The following is an 18,587-nucleotide window of genomic DNA, read 5'->3' as shown; positions in this document are numbered from 1 at the left end:
TCGAAATAAATGTTCTGAGGAAAAGATACTTCTCAAACGGTTTCGTTATTTGCTCTTCGAAAATGTCTGTAGTGTCGGTTGCATGTGCACACATTCTCATTTAAATATATAGAGATAAAAATAATGTATAGCAACAGACCATTAATTTATCAAAGTTCCTATCCGGGAGTGTTGTGCTTGGCATGGCCGCGTGGTTAGGACGCTCGACTCCTAATTTAAGGGTTGCGGGTTCGAATCCATATCCCACCAAACATGCTCGACCTTTCAGCCATGGGGGTTTTAACATATTCGGTCAATCTCACTATTCACTAATTCACTTTAATAATACGAAACATTCACGTGATTCTAACAACCGTTGGCAACATACCAGATAAAATATAATATTTAATTTTCCTATACTACTAGAGGCTTTGTCCAGCACGTATTGTTTAAACGTTTGTTTTTTTGTCAAGGCAGTAAAATAAAGAGGTTCTACTAGCCACAACCACCGTATCTACCAAACTTTGTTTGATGCGAGTTATATTTTACTAGTAATTATGATGCATATTTTAAATTTAAATGTGGTTAAAGAGTGCATTGAAACAAAGATGGTTGTGATAAACGTTTGGATGTTGCTAAGTTTGTTTCTCAGTGTTCTCATTGTGTTATTAATTCATCTTTTTCTAACATAGAATTGCAATCACTTATATACATGTCGATACCGTTAGAATAGCACAGAACAGCCAAAGCAACATCTTTAAAAAGCAACTCTCACTGGTCAATGGTATGCTTCAGTTTATAACACTGAAGTTCAGGGTTATGTCTTATTGAAAGCAAAAGTCACATACCTTATAGTGAAATATTAAGTTAAGCTAAATCCAACCAAGAAACCACCTTTAAAAAATTCTTGTTGAATGTCATGTACGTGCCTTTCGTTATCCATGTATTGCAGTTAGCTTTAAAACATTTCTTGTTGAATGTCATATGCATGTGTTTGTTTATTCATGTATTGCAGTTAGCTTTAAAACATTTCTTGTTGAATGTCATGTGCATGTGTTTGTTTATCCATGTATTGCAGTTAGGTTTAAAACGTTTCTTGTTGAATGTCTTGTGCATGTGTTTGTTTATCCATGTATTGCAGTTAGGTTTAAAACGTTTCTTGTTGAATGTCATGTGCATGTGTTTGTTTATCCATGTATTGCAGTTAGCTTTAAAACATTTCTTGTTGAATGTCATATGCATGTGTTTGTTTATCCATGTATTGCAGTTAGGTTTAAAACGTTTCTTGTTGAATGTCATGTGCATGTGTTTGTTTATCCATGTATTGCAGTTAGGTTTAAAACGTTTCTTGTTTATCATCATGAATGGATGTTTTCTTATTGACGTACTCCTACATGTATGGTATTTGATACTAATGTATCGACCTTTTATCTCGAAGCTAATTTTAGCATTTTTAGTTAGTGAAATAATAAATTGTTGTAGAAAGGCTTCAAAACTTTTAGAATTACTCAAAACGTTCAAACTATAGACTAACTGATAAAAGCATTGAAATTAGTAACAAACACATTTTAATCCACCGTATTATGATTTTTACAGATTCTTATAACTTTATAATATGATTCGGTAACTTCTGCGTTGTTATCTGTGTTGCGAACATAATAATTCAATATAAGGAAAGAGTTTTCCTTCCAAAAGCATTCGGATTGTCGAGTTTTATATCTGCACAGTTTAAATTAAGTAGAAGTTTCAAAGCATACGCATGATATATTGTGGTAAATGCTAGAAAATAAGATTGAACAGTAAAATAATTTTGTTATATACAATAAAAAGTTCAAATCTTTAGAACTTCATCATCAGAAACGTCGGAAAACATTCTCCATTTTAGTAGGAGAACTTAGGGATAAATATCTTATTTTACAGGAAACTCTGAATCATACAAAATAAAGTGTTAAACATAACACCAGGTTCTAGAGTTTGACATCTTACATTACACTTTCTCAAGCTGACATCTGTCGTTGTTTGTAATTAATCACAAAGCTACACAATGGGCTATCTATTCCCTGCCCACCACGGGTATTGAAACCAAGTTCCTGGTGGTATAAGACATATTGCTGTGCCACTGGTGGGTCCGAAAAAAAAGATTAATTCCAAATTACCACATATTCGCTGCTGTAAATATATACAGGACCAAAACACTTCGTTGTAATTTCAAACTGGTATATTCCGACAAAATACCATATTACTTCGATATCTTTTTTTTTTTTTGGTATTACTAAGGGTATAATTATTCGGACTATTATTCTCGTCTTTATTATGCGTATTATTATTTTTACAACGTTTCGACCAGTGAATTCTCCGGCTGTCGTCAGGGTTGTTGTATCAGACATTTTGTATGCTTCACAATTATGATTTTTTTGTGGAATTACCAGGATTCAAACTCCGAACCTATGGTTATCACCCTTATTCGGGACACAGGTACGAAGATTCAGTGGTCGAAATGTAGTAAAAATACCTATTAAAGACGAGAATAATATGCAGGATAATTATACCATTAATAAAACCAAAACCTCGCCTCAATCATACTGTAATGCTATTTTATGTTTTTACAATTTTATAAGTAGCTGTTGCACGTTGTTATATGATTTCTGCCTGTTCATATAACAGCTGTTTTATATCATACGGTGGGGTAAATGTAATTAAGGTTGTTTGAACTGATGGAGGATGCTGGTGGTAATTAGTATTTTCCATTAACAAGGCAGACATGCTTGGCTCTTATATGAGATATCCAAAATATAGTGCAAGGTATTTTAAATATAGACCATCCTATCTCTGTGAAAGAGGTCTTTATAAATATGTCTAGTAACTCAACAGTATATTGTACTTTGTAAGGATGTGTGTCAAAAAATAAGTGTTCGAGAAATTAAATAAATAGTGTAATTATCTACTATTGACGAACATGATTGATCAGAAACATGCATAAATTTGAGCTGTTTTCAGATAAACTATTGGCTAGGTTACCTTTATTGCTATTTTCAGATAAACTATTGGCATTATCTAGGTTACCTTTATTGCTATTTTCAGATAAACTATTGGCTAGGTTACCTTTATTGCTATTTTCAGATATACTATTGGCAAGGTTACCTTTATTGCTACTACCAATTTTTTTTCTCAACTCACCAATTACACGTTTTTAGCCTTATTTCTGTTTAGTATTAACTTTTGGGATGACGAGAAACCAACTTGAAATAAAAATGTATCTCAGGACGGCTGGTATTGGTATTAACACTTTTACTAATAAAGCAGAGAACAACGTTTCGACCTTCCTAGGTCATCTTCAGATTAAGAAAGAGAGAATTTGAATGTCACAGTTGACGGACACATGTCTTAGGGACGAGAGTATAAACGGGTACGGGATTGTAGAGGGCGTTGCAGGTGGATGTTAGGTTATTAATTAGTATAGGTATAAAGGTGTTCATTTATATTGGTTTAATTTTGGTTTTAGTTGCTGCATAAGTAGGGATTCTTTGATTTTGCGTTTGTTTATATTTGTTTCCCTACATAATATCTGGGTGTTTTGTACGGTTATGTTGTGTTTATCTGATTTGCAGTGTTGAAAAACGTGTGAAGGTGTTTTTTGTGTTCTTTGAATTTAGTTTCCATTTTTCTGCTTGTTTCTCCAACACAGACGTCGTGACAGTTGACGGATACATGTATTAAGGACGAGAGTGTAAACGGGGACGGGATTCTTGATGACGAGAAATAAAAATGTTTCTCAAACACCTGGTAAAAGAGTAACCCAAGAGTTGGCGGAGAGTGGTGATGACTATCTACATTCCCTCTAGTCTTACACTGTTAAATTAGGGACCGATAGCCGAGATAGCCTGTGTAGCTTTGTACGGAATTAAAAATAAACAAACCGTTTAATACTTTTAACGTATATTGTTAAATGTCTATTGCGCAAATCCCGCCTGATCTCTAAATTAACTGATTTTCGAGTTTAAGAACGAACACAAGTTTTCCGAAAGCACTAGCATATCTTCGAATATTGTTACCAAGTAAATATTCGAGAATTTTGCTTAAAAATTATCAATCTACGCACAAAGAGACAGTTTATGAATATTGTTTTGTCTGCCATAGTCGATATACTACAACAGTAAAAAGCTATAATTTTGATAAACGCTTATTAATCGGAAAACTACTGATATTCGAACAGGAACTTTTACATCTTTCGAACGTTACGAACTGTTGAAGTTCATAGAATTAACTTTGGACGTTAGTATTTGCTCGAGCATATTAAATATTGTTGTCGGTGAAAACGTATGTGTGCTTCAAGCTCTCAGGAAGAGAAATGTGTGTGTGTGTTTTTTTATAGCAAAGCCACATCAGGGTTATCTGCTGAGCCCACTGAGGGGAATCGAACTCCTGACTGTAGCGTTATAAATCCGTAGACATACCGCTATACCAGCGGAGGACTCAAGAGATAGGTGCTTGTGTATAAATACAGAATTAATTCGCTCTCCGTAAACCGTCAATCAGACTAGATATAAGACTCAGTACTGTTTGTAATACTTTTTTATATAAATCATTATTTGTAATAACCGATATTATAAATTATATTGTTGTTTGTCTATTAAAATTGTTTATATCAATCTTCTTGGCAAATATCATAATATGATACATTTTGACCTATAATTAACTATTAAATTCAAATTTCCAGTCATTTGAAATCGTAACAATAAATCGCAGACACTTGTCCCGGTACCTAGTTTTGTAAATCTGCAGACATACCGATGTGGTGCCTATTATAAGTGTATGCGGGAAAATCTGAAGTATACACATCTCATTTGGTATAATACCACAATTATCGATACCAGTTATTTGTATGCCTTAAGACATTATTACCTAAGCTGGCGCTTGGTATGGCCAGGTGGTTAAGGCACTCGACTAGTAATCTGACGATCGCGGGTTCGAATCCGCGTCACACCAAACATACTCACCCTTTCAGCCGTGGGAACGTTACGATGTGATGGTCAATCTCACTGTTCGTTGGAAAAAGAGTAGTCCAAGAGTTGGCGGTGGGTGATGATGACTAGATGTCTTCCCACTAGTTTTACACTGCAAAATTAGGGACGGTAGCTCAGATAGCCCTCGAGTAGCTTTGCGTGAAATTCAAAACAAAAACAAACCTAGTTTAATTGTGCAGTACTGGTTTGGGAACAATTAATACTAATTAAAATAATAACAATAATTCAGAAGAAAGTCTAGCTACGTATTTTAAGCATAATGTATCAGCTATACTTTCAAAACAATGTTATTTAATTTAGAGTAAGTAATGTCACGTCACCAATCTGTGACGTAATTAGCTGTCTTCAGTTACTGAATCTTAGACTTAGAACTAATTTTTAAATATTGTAAAATGATGATAATAAATCGTCAGGTATAGACTAATTACATTTTTGCATCAAGGTTATGGGTCTTGAAAGCTATAATTATTTAGCTATAATCTATTGTGCGCAATAGAAAAACATAATTACGTACCTGTCAGCTCTTATTTATTTCATATGTTTTAACTTTCTGTTAGCTTCTATTAAATATTAGAATACACTTATAATTCAATCAATACATGAGTGAATTTGTTTGTTTGTTTGATGTTAGAGCCCGAGGCTACAAAATGCACTATCTCTGCTGTGACCGTCACGTGCTGCGAAATGTTTTTTTTGTACGAGTTGGCTCGTAGTATGACGGTTCGAAATGTGTAACTGTTCATTCTAAGAATTTTAACTAACTTGTAAGTACAATATCTGTAGCTTGTTCTTTAACAGGCTGTGGCTAGAAGTTAATTAGGTAAAGTATGTCGTGAATTTATATTAAATGTTTATAGGCTTGAGCAATGCATCTCAGAACGGCTGGTATGGGTATTAACATTTGTATGGGTACTAACACTTTTACTAATAAAGCAGAGAACAGAAAGCTCTTTGTCAACCTGAAGATGACCTAGGAATATTGAAACGTTGTTACGGGTTTCCCGTCATCAAGAAGGTCCGAACAAGTTCAATCAAAATATCGACTTATCAGTTTCTTGATCCTGAATATTGTTAAAATATTTAACTAAATGATTGATTTAACGCTTCACGAGACTTGATTTAGTTCAATATATATATATATATCACAAATCTATTTCCTCGTAAGCGTTTTTGAAATATATAACGTGACATTTGTACTCTTTTTTTACAATAGAAAAGAATGGTTCGTTTGTTTTTAGAATATTCGCGCATAGCTACACGAAGGCTATCTGCGCTAGCCGTCCCTAATTTAGCAGTGTAAAACTAGAAGGAATGCAGCTAGTCATTACCACCCACCGCCAACTCTTGGGCTACTCTTTTACCAGCGAATTGTGGGATTGAGCGTCACATTATTATGATGCCTCACGGCTGAAAGAGCGAGCATATTTGACGTGATGAGAATTCGAACCCGCGATCCTCAGATTACGAGTCGAGCGCCCTAAAATTTCTAAACAAACTTCTATGGCTACTCAACGTAAACAGACGATTGTAATTTTTTTTCCACTGGAAATATGTGATTATAAATTATATATCAAAAGAATTAAACGATTCGGATTAAGATAAAATCTTAACGGGTCTGACTGTAGACCAAGTGTTGTGTTAACAGGTTCGCACCTCATTATTTCAACAAGAAACACTGAGTTCCACACTTTGTCAAGTCCCATTATTGAATTAGATTATTTCTCTGGTTGGTGGTGGATTGTGTTGACTAGCTGCTTTCCCTCTAGTCTATCGTTTCATTTCATAGTTATGGAACAGTCAGCTCTCGACTAGGTTTGTGGGAAAACCAACAACAAAGTAGAAAAGCCTTGTACTCTTAAACTAAAGCTTTAAATCTACCTTTATTACCGTTTTTAAACATTAAACTATAAGTTCCAGAAGTATTTGTTTTTATAACAATCCCTCATCTGTGTCAGACGTCAAAAGTGTTTGGTCACATTATTTTAAATTTTTGAGCTAAAGTTCAACGCTTAGAGTCTGATAATTGCGCAACATGTCAATAACACTTTACAACGATACGTATATGAAAGGCGATTATTTAATACTATTGCTTTTGTGTTTCACTTTGTAACTTAATTTTACTACAGTTTTGCTTGGTTTCGTATCTATGTAGCTTGGTTTTATGTATGACGAAACTCAACTTAGAGAACTGGTTGACTTTAAGCCCACAATCTTTAAAAAGACGTGAAGAAGTGAATGAAAGAGTAGACATACAAGTAATAAAAATATTTGCAAAATTTACGTGTCTTGGCAATGGCAAAAAAATACAGAAACAGTATAGTGGTGAATACATAAAACCATACAAAAATCTCTACATAAGTAGTCAGATGTTTTCAAGAATAGCTTTTATCTACGAGTTAAATGTTGAATTTCTGTCAGTTGCAAAAATTCATGTTTGAATAAAAGCATTTAAAGTGAATAGCATTATATACTCTTACAGTAGCTAATAACCATAAGCAAATGAGATACAGTTAATACTTGGTGGTTGCTATGTAGTGATTGTTTTATGGTTTGTTTTGTGTATTTCCCTACGCCATACGTAATTTTTGCAATTTCTTTGTTATTCGTTTATTCTCGTTTTTAAACAATTTAATTGAAGTAGACATTCAATGGTTATGTATCATATCAGTTTTGCCAATTTCGGAAATCCAATAAAGCCAAAATGGTTTCTTCAGGATGATACAACTGCCCCACAAGACCAACGTTACGAGGATATTTACAGAACTCATGCTCTCGTACTTGTTTTTGTATGTTTGTTTTTGAATTTCGCGCAAAGCTACTCGAAGACTACCTGCAGTGTGAGACTAGAGGAAAGGCAGCTAGTCATTACTATCTATCGCTACATCTTGGGGCACTATTTTATCAACGAATAATGGGATTGACCGTAACATTATAACGCCTCCACTGCTGAAAGGGCGAACACGTTTGGTGTGACAGGAACATTTAAGCCCGCAACCCTCGGATTATGAGTCGAACTCGCTAACCACCTGGCCATGCCGGGCCTTCAGACTTCACCTCAATTCAGTGGATTAATGTAAAATCGACTCCACCATATGATTGAGCCATGCTGATTAACAGGGAAGACATCATACAGATCTCAGGCCATGAAGTGTGATATCCCACATACACAAACACAGCTACCAGGGTCAGCTCCAACCCCAACGAAATTTTAACGAAAACCGGAACTTTATTCAATGTATTGTTTTGGTAATTAAGGAACTGGTGTTTAAAAACTCACATACCAATAACATGTACACAGGTGAGTGGAATAAATATTTAATATCTTAGCTGCATTGGATATTAGTTCATATTATTTTTCTTTTCTTATTCTCTTTTTACTGAAATTGTTTTGGCATACAAGCTTGCGCAATATAAGAAATGAAACTGTTATTTATGAAATAAGGAAATAAGATATGCTTATAAACTGAACTCCTTATAAAGTAGTAATTCTTCTTTTTATTATTTACCCACAAATTTATATGCGGTAGATGAACCGAGTAATACTAGTGTTATACAACATGTGAAGCACTTGACAATAGCAATTACATGATCAAATAAGGCTATAACTCAACTTCGGCAGTTATTTGAAATAATCATAAAAAGTAGCCATTTTATTATTAATCAGACCCTATATACTTACCAGAAAAAGCTTTTTCCGAGTGTTACAGGTATACAAACTATTTACCTCAAAACTGGACTGGGCGTGGCTTAGCGGTTAGTTTCGTAGGCTGTGACAGGGTCTATAAATTAAATATTTATGTTTCACTGATTGACTCAGTAGCTCGGATACTGGTATTTCGTTGATCACTGGCGGAGTCCAACAGTATAGTAATTAATATTTTGCATCAGATACTGGTATTTCGTTGATCACTGGCGGAGTCCAACAGTATAGTAATTAATATTTTGCAGCAAAGTCCACAACAGAAATAGTAATATTTCAAGATGAGTCCATAATTTAGCTATTGTGATTTTCGCTGACAAACTCCACAGCTGAGATATTTAGGGGCGCTTTCAAAACGGCATGGCCAAGTGGGTTAAGGCGTTTGACTCGTAATCAGAGGGTCGCGGGTTCGAATCCCGGTCTCACCAAACATGCTCACCCTTTCAGCCGTGGGGGCGTTAAAATGTGACGGGCAATCCCACTATTCGTTGTTAAAAGAGTAGCCCAAGAGTTGGCGGTGGGTGGTGATGACTAGCTGCCTTCCCTCTAGTCATATACTGCTAAATTGGAGACGGCTAGCGCAGTAACTTTGCGCGAAATTCAAAACAAACAAACAAAACATTTCATAATCTTCGTACTTCTTCAAAGCTGGTGCGTCTCATAAATTTGAAAACAAAACAATGTTTTGTGAATGAAGTAGCTTCTACTAGAATTAAAAACGCAATAGTTCAAATGCATTTGTTAAATCATCGTTAGCCAAAGTAATCTTTTGTTTTGCTCATTCGTCACTGCTGCACAATTTGTATCACAGAGAAATTGTACAGATGTTGTTCTCTAGCTGAGTGACAAGAACAGGGAAACGTCTTAAACTGAAATACATAATACATAATGCTGAAGCCAACAGGCATTCCATTAATTTTCTTATGAAATTTTCCTTCCTTTAAATATTACTATCGTTGACGCTGTCTGTTTAAAGATATTAAAGTCTTTTTCTTGATTTTGTATACGTATATCATAATCGTTTTAGTTTTGCATTAAATAACGCTTATCTCTCTCTTCGTTTGTTTCTATATACTCAAAATTGTATATTTCACCGGTTTTGCTTAGTTTTTCAATGTTAGTCATGAACGTGATATATGTATATATATATATATTAGTAGCTGTTGCATAATGGCTCCAAGTTGCTATTCCATAATGGTTCCAGTACGTTAAAGCGCTTTTATGTAGTAAGTCCACTGTACATATATATATATATATATATTTGCGCTATCTTTGAGGCTAGTTTCAAAACACAGTCCATATTTCGTCTGGTTTCTAGGTAACTATTGTATAATAGTTAAATAGCTCAGATGTAGACATACACAAAGAGGTTTTCAACTTATTCTTCTATTCCTGTACTCGAGCCACACCTGAATTTACAGAACGTCGACCTCGATTTGGATTTTATGAATCTGACTTACTGTATTTATATTATGTACAGCAGCTATTCGGTATTTACACATGAAGCAAAAGTCTAGCAGTGATGAAAATAGTCATTGCGACACATGTGCTAGAAACAATTTTGTCGTTCATTTTAATATATTGTTCATTACACGTTGTCACAATACAGGAAAAAGTAACTCCACCATATGTATTATTTAAGTATTATTTTACTTATATTTTGACCTAAATGAAGACTTGTATTAGGCACAGAAGCTAAGTAAATGACCCGAACCCTAGATCCGATGCTATATTTACCATATTGTTTTCTCTCTTTTCACCCTCATATAAAACTTTTTGTTCATAATTAAATTATTGTTATTTTAAGAACGTTAATTTAAAACAAAACTAAATTATCCCTGGGTCTTCATTTAACGATGTCCTCACCTTTCAGATTTATTTGGATTAGTTTCATTCCGTAAAACACTCCAGTGGCACAGCAGTAAATCTGCGGACTTGCCACTCCAGAATCCGGGTTTCGATACTTGTGGTGAGCAGAGCACAGCTAGCCCATTGTGTAGCATTGTGCTTCATTACAAACAAACCTTTCACAGTCGCATGCGTCATCAAAACCCCTGTCTAAAAAAATTCATTAAAAGTGAAAATAATCGACTAACAGAGGTAAAGTCTTAAAATAAATCTCTCGTTGTATCAGTCCACTTGTACAACATTTCTTATAGAAACTAATATATATAGGAATTAATTTTAAAGGCTTCCTTTTAGACAATTCATAATTGAGTAGCACACAGGTGACACTTTATAGAACCAGATCATATAAATCATTTAAACTGGAAAAATGAGGTTAATCAGTAAAGATGAGTATTTTTAACCTCTTTAAGTATTTATTTTTTAAACTCACGGATTTACTCAAATTTGTTCTTGAGTTGCCAATGGTACATAGCATTCTTGTTGAAATTTCTTTTACGTGTTTTGCTTCCTACATTAAATACTCATAAAATGGACAAATGAATGCGCTTGGTAAAAAGTTATACAAATACGAATCTCGTGACGTTGTAAAAACGTGAAGAGTGCATTTGCTTTTTATTTCACATTATAGAAATTGTTTTTCTTCAACACGAGCAATTTAAAAACTCTTTAGAAGAGCAGCTATATCAACAATGTCGTATAAAATGCAAAGGCTTATATATACATCGTATTTTTAAAAGCTCGAAACGGCTGAATACAATTATATTTCCTTTTTGCTCATAGATGGCAGTGTGATATTAAAGCACAAATCTATGGAAATTAAACGTTTTTTTTTTTAATGTAAAATATAAATGACTGAAAACTTTAATACTAATGTCTTTTCTGTGACGAAAATATTTGAAGAGATGTAACGAAGAAAGAAAATATTAAATGACAATTTTTTTTAGAGGGGTAACTGAACTATGCACACAGTGTCGAGATGTTAGTAGATGCTTCGTTCTAATATTTTAATTAGCTGTGAAACAACTTTGTTTTTGACGTTTTGAGAAAAAGATTCTTATGAATAACTTTATCTTGTTTGATAAAGATAGGATATCATGATGTTAACCACGTAAACAACAAGAAATAGCAACAAAATTCATAAAATAAATGAGATTTATGTCGAGAAATACATGGAATATGCAATGAACATTTCTTTTCGTTTGTTAAACTAAACAGACTAAAATCCGTCTCTCTTTACTTCTGAATATTGTATTAATATTTTAATAACTAATTCCGTCTTATCACGTCTGGTGTTCTCAGATGTGGATCGCTGCTCATATTATCGACTTTAATGCTTTGACTCTATTTGTTTTACACTAACTCACGACATTATACACAAAATAAAATATTAATACGCAAAGTACGAAGCTTTGTTAAATTATCAAACGAATACGTTTCTCCATACCTGCTTTGGAACATTGTGGAGATGTCACGTTGTAGTTTGTGTACTTTTTTCTTATAGCAAAGTCTAATCCAACAATCTGCTGAGTTTATCAAGAAGAATCGAGCCCCTAACTTTAGCATTGTAAATCCGTAGACTTACCGCTGTATCAGCGGGGGACCTCATGCTGTAACTTTGAGCTTGACACTATTTATTTGTTCTTGAATTTTGCGCAAAGCCGCACGAAGGCTGTTTGTGTTAAATTTGTTTTGGTTTAAATTTCGCGCAAAGCTGCACGAGGGCTATCTGCACTAAACGTCCCTAATTTAGCAGTGCAAGGCTATAGACAAAGCAGCTAGTCATCACCATACACCGCCAACTCTTGAACTACTTTTATACCAACGAATAGTGGGATTGATCGTCACATTAGAACGCCCCTACGGCTGAAAAGGCAAGCATGTTTGATGTAACGGGGATTCAAACCCGCAACCCTCAGATTACGAGTCAAGCACCCTAACCACCTGTTAATGCTGGGCCAACTTAACACTGAAAAAAAATCTTTTTTCACTTCTCTGCTTGTTTAAAAGTGAGATTGTGGGCATATTCGGAGTTCGATTCCTGAAGTTCAGATAATTTATGCAGCTTTGCAATTATATCTAATTAAACATAGTTTTCTAGTTTGATTTTATTTCGGCCCGGCATGGCCAAGCGTGTTAAGGCGTGCGACTCGTAATCGGAGGGTCGCGGGTTCGCATCCCGCTCGCGCCAAACATGCTCGCTCTTTCAGCCATGGGAGCGTTATAATGTGATGGGCAATCCCACTATTCGTTGGTAAAAGAGTAGCCCAAGAGTTGGCGGTGGGTGGTGATGACTAGGTGCCTTTCCTCTAGTCTTACATTCCTAAATTAGGGACGGCTAGCAAAGATAGCCCTCGAGTAGCTTTGTGCGAAATTCAAAAACAACAAAACTTGTTTTTATTTATATTAGTAGTTTTTCATAACAAGAAGTTTTTAATATTCTTCACGTATTTTATCCAAAAAGCGTACTTTTTATTTGTTTTAAATTTTGAGCAAACATACGAAAAGGCTATCTACGCTATCCGTCCCTAATTTGGCAATGAAAGATTAGAGGGAAGACAGCTAATAGTCACCACCCACCGCCAACTCTAGGGTTACTCATTTACCAACGAATAGTTTTATTGACGGTAGCATTATAACGTTTTCACGACTGAAAGGGCGAACATGTTTGGTGGGACAGGGATTCGAACTCGTGACCCTCAGACTGTGAGTCGAGCGTCCTAAAAACGTGTAAACCGTTTTGAAAAAGATAAAAATGTTAGACACATTAGTAAAGTGATGAGATAAAGTACAATATCCTGTTACACATTAACTAAAAATATTTTAAAACTAGTGGACAATACGGCGACTTCTATTACCTGTATGAGTGATTACGAGAAATCCATTTATTATTTGAAATGAAATATTTTAAAATAATGTGAAAAATAAACAACGAATTGTTTTTCATGTGAATCATGTTTTTTATACAATGGTTATTACTTTATCACAGACCCTGTAGAACTAATTTGAATAGATTTTATGTGTATTATAAAATGTAAATATATATAACAGTGTATTTACATATAAATTTCCATCATATTATGTAGACTTAGATTCACAGTCGTTAAGATTATATTAATACATACCAGTTTTATAAGTATATATGTTCACCAACGTCGTTGAATTGACGTACGTGTGTACGATTTATATCAGATTTACTGTTAAATATTAATAATGCACTTTTATCATTACACAATGGTGGGATTTTTCGTAATGTTATTGTATATCTTAAAACTATATAGTGTGACAGAAATATAAATAAGTTCAATGGTAGGTTGAATGTACCGACACCTTTTTTACAAAGTGATGCTTAAGTTTGGAGTGGGTTGGTCAGCGATCTGAAACGCATACATCTATCTAAAAATAAACCTAATACAAAACGCATTATCTCACACCTAGATTACTTAAACGAATTATTAGTCACATAGTAGCAATTGTTTGGTACGAATGTGTTTTTAATCGGGACGAGGGGGTTGGTCTGTCTGTTACCTACGACTGCCAATCATCAATACATTCATGTTACGTATTTATTAGTCAGGCTAACTTAAACTTTGAACTTAATGCCTTTTTTGCAGAATTAATTCAATATAAAACATTTAATTTTGAAATCACGTGTGGAAAGTTAGGCTGCCTCTTCCACAGTCGCTTGGCTTTACCGTGCCTGCATCAGACGGTTTCTGTCTTTTTAGGAGTTCACACGGACCATGCTACATTATAGCACACTTTTTAAAATATATCCTACTGACTGATCTACATACATAAACAAAACATTTCTTTAAATATTTAAATGATCAAAAGAGATAGTTCTACAATATTTCATTCGACTTGTAACTCTTTCTTGTTCGGGTATTCGATAGTTTGTGTATTTTCAGTTAATCAACACATTTTACACTCGAGTGGCGAGCCCCGACCAGCAACCTTAAAGGGACAAGTATGTTCGGTGAAGGGGATTTGAACCCACAACCCGCAGACTGCTAGCCGAGCGTCTTAACCATCAGGCCTAGATATATTCTACGACACAGAATACAAATAAAGAAAAGAATAGAACATGTGCGGTATATTTCTAAAACAAGTAACATAGTTTTGCTCTCACACCCGTACGAAGTTAAGTTACAAATTAAGTCTGTAAAAAGGATTAATCGGTTTTATTTTTTACCAGCAGTTTAAAGCTGTTTTGTTATTCTCTGAGACTGTTTAAAGCTGTTTTGTTATTCTCTGAGACTGTTTAAAGCTGTTTTGTTATTCTCTGAGACTGTTTAAAGCTGTTTTGTTATTATCTGAGACTGTTTAAAGCTGTTTTGTTATTCTCTGAGACTGTTTAAAGCTGTTTTGTTATTCTCTGAGACTGTTTAAAGCTGTTTTGTTATTATCTGAGACTGTTTAAAGCTGTTTTGTTATTATCTGAGACTGTTTAAAGCTGTTTTGTTATTCTCTGAGACTGTTTAAAGCTGTTTTGTTATTATCTGAGACTGTTTAAAGCTGTTTTGTTTTTCTCTGAGACTGTTTAAAGCTGTTTTGCTATTCTCTGAGAGTGTTTAAAGCTGTTTTGTTATTCTCTGAGACTGTTTAAAGCTGTTTTGTTTTTATCTGAGACTGTTTAAAGCTGTTTTGTTTTTCTCTGAGACTGTTTAAAGCTGTTTTGCTATTCTCTGAGAGTGTTTAAAGCTGTTTTGTTATTCTCTGAGACTGTTTAAAGCTGTTTTGCTATTCTCTGAGACTGTTTAAAGCTGTTTTGTTTTTCTCTGAGACTGTTTAAAGCTGTTTTGCTATTCTCTGAGGCTGTTTAAAGCTGTTTTGTTATTCTCTGAGACTGTTTAAAGCTGTTTTGTTATTCTCTGAGACTGTTTAAAGCTGTTTTGTTATTCTCTGAGACTGTTTAAAGCTGTTTTGTTATTCTCTGAGACTGTTTAAAGCTGTTTTGCTATTCTCTGAGGCTGTTTAAAGCTGTTTTGTTATTCTCTGAGACTGTTTAAAGCTGTTTTGTTATTCTCTGAGACTGTTTAAAGCTGTTTTGTTATTCTCTGAGACTGTTTAAAGCTGTTTTGTTATTCTCTGAGGCTGTTTAAAGCTGTTTTGTTATTCTCTGAGACTGTTTAAAGCTGTTTTGTTTTTCTCTGAGACTGTTTAAAGCTGTTTTGTTATTATCTGAGACTGTTTAAAGCTGTTTTGTTATTCTCTGAGACTGTTTAAAGCTGTTTTGTTATTAGCTGAGACTGTTTAAAGCTGTTTTGTTTTTCTCTGAGACTGTTTAAAGCTGTTTTGCTATTCTCTGAGAGTATTTAAAGCTGTTTTGTTATTCTCTGAGACTGTTTAAAGCTGTTTTGTTTTTCTCTGAGACTGTTTAAAGCTGTTTTGTTTTTCTCTAAGACTGTTTAAAGCTGTTTTGCTATTCTCTGAGGCTGTTTAAAGCTGTTTTGTTATTCTCTGAGACTGTTTAAAGCTGTTTTGCTATTCTCTGAGAGTGTTTAAAGCTGTTTTGTTATTCTCTGAGACTGTTTAAAGCTGTTTTGCTATTCTTTGAGGCTGTTTAAAGCTGTTTTGCTATTCTCTGAGAGTGTTTAAAGCTGTTTTGTTATTCTCTGAGACTGTTTAAACCTGTTTTGCTATTCTCTGAGACTGTTTAAAGCTGTTTTGTTTTTCTCTGAGACTGTTTAAAGCTGTTTTGCTATTCTCTGAGGCTGTTTAAAGCTGTTTTGTTATTCTCTGAGACTGTTTAAAGCTGTTTTGTTTTTCTCTGAGACTGTTTAAAGCTGTTTTGTTATTCTCTGAGACTGTTTAAAGCTGTTTTGTTATTCTCTGAGGCTGTTTAAAGCTGTTTTGTTATTCTCTGAGACTGTTTAAAGCTGTTTTGTTATTCTCTGAGAGTGTTTAAAGCTGTTTTGTTATTCTCTGAAACTCACTTGTTTTTGTCACATTCCTGTTTCTCTGAAAGTATTTCGGTGGTTAAGTGAGAAAAGCAACATTGAACTTGTTTGTTGTGTATGTCGTACATCACGCTCTACAGAAGAAAAGTTATGACTGATGAAAGCCTGCAGACTGCTGAAATCACCAAATTACGGCGTGTGGAGAAAGATTTTCTATTTATTTCTAATAGAACATTTTACAAGAAACGCACTGTGCCTTGTTATATATTGCTTTGAAAACAACTAATGACATTTTAATAAAAACAAATGACATTTTGACATATTATTAATAGTACAGCGGTCTGATTTCATTTGTTGTTAATCACGTATTAATTGTGTAGTAGTCTGATTTCATTTGTTGTTAATCACATATTAATAGTGTAGTAATCTGATTTAATTTGTTGTTAATCATACAATAACAGTGCAGTAGTCTGATTTCATTTGTTGTTAATCACATATTAATGGTGTAGTAATCTGATTTCATTTGTTGTTAATCTATTGACTATTTATGCTCTGTTCACAGCAGATATCGAAATCTGATATTTAGCGTTACTAGCCCTCAGATTTATTGCTAAACTATATATATATATATATACATACATATATAGTTTTTTTCCTCCAGTATCTGAAAGTTTATTGTTTGTTTTTTGGAATAGAATATTCTACGTTTTTCTTTGTGGCTTTTGTAAAACTTTCGTAATGGGATTAACAGTTATCAGCCCTAATCACCATATAATCTGTTCGATCTTTGTTTAATTTTTTTAAAGAACATGAGCCGATTTATTACACAAAATGTAATGCTCAAAATCACAGAAACTATAGATGTTCTTAGGCGAGCATTCGTATTGATTAGGGTTTAAATTTTAAATCATATGTGCCATAAAGCTGCTTCCGTAGAAACGATTATTCGTATTGATTAGGGTTTAAATTTTAAATCATATGTGCCATAAAGCTGCTTCCGTAGAAACGATTATTCTCAAACACACCGCATGTTAGCACACTCACCCATACGTTGCTGTATTTACTTTTGAACATAGTTGTAACAATAGGAAAACATAATGAGCTGTAGTGATAAATAGCGTCACCGTCTTCACTATATTATAATTACCAGAACAAAATCTTAAAATATAATTGAAAAGTTCTGGAATTCGAAGATAGAACAGAATTGTCTTTGCGTTTTGTTTATGTGTAATTAATTTAGTAGCAAACTATCTTCTTGTCAGTTCAAACATATAATACAACGGTTCTACTCGTTTATATTTGAAGTTGGTTTTGTCTCTACGAATCTAATCGCTAGTTCGCATTCAACTGGTGCAATGCGTTTATTGTGCGATAGTTGAATACACGACGTAACTCCAGATAAGGTATACCATTTAATGATGACGTAGTTACTGTACAGTTTAAGGCCTACTTACGTTACATTCTATTATTATTGCTAACAAACTTTGGACCTAATATAATTTTCATAGATATAAAATAACCGAAACGCAAAACAGCTAATCAATACACAAAACAAATGTTTTTGTTAACATAATTATTGCTTACGTAACCTTAAAGTAGATAATATTGCCCCCCCCAAAAAAAAGCACAGCAGGATGTCTACAGACTTGTAACCGTATAAAACAAACAAACAAACTGACAATGTGTTTTTAATATAATCTTTTAATCGATTTTGGTTTAATTGTGTGTTGAACGATTACTAATTGTTTCATATATAATTAACTCATTAATTTAAATTAATTTTAATTTAATATAATCAAAATTGTTTCGTGACACCAAACAGAAAAAAAAAACACCAAAAGGTTTTACCACAAATATAATTTCTAGATCAAGCAAAGTTTTATACTGACCTTTCTATTAGGTTGAGGAATAATTCGTGAGCGTTTTTAAATAATTTTATTCAAGCATTACATGCAAGACTATACAATACTTCAATGCATGAACACATTACACCCAAAACATTTATTATGATACTTTATTTCATGTAATACCTAGGTATATAGTGTGCATTGTTTTAAACGAAATTGCAAGAAATTA

Source organism: Tachypleus tridentatus, chromosome 3 (genome assembly GCF_004210375.1).
Source record: "Tachypleus tridentatus isolate NWPU-2018 chromosome 3, ASM421037v1, whole genome shotgun sequence".
NCBI classification, from domain to species: domain Eukaryota; kingdom Metazoa; phylum Arthropoda; class Merostomata; order Xiphosura; family Limulidae; genus Tachypleus; species Tachypleus tridentatus.
The sequence above is the reverse complement of the archived record's forward strand: the minus strand, read 5'-3'. Positions refer to the sequence as shown.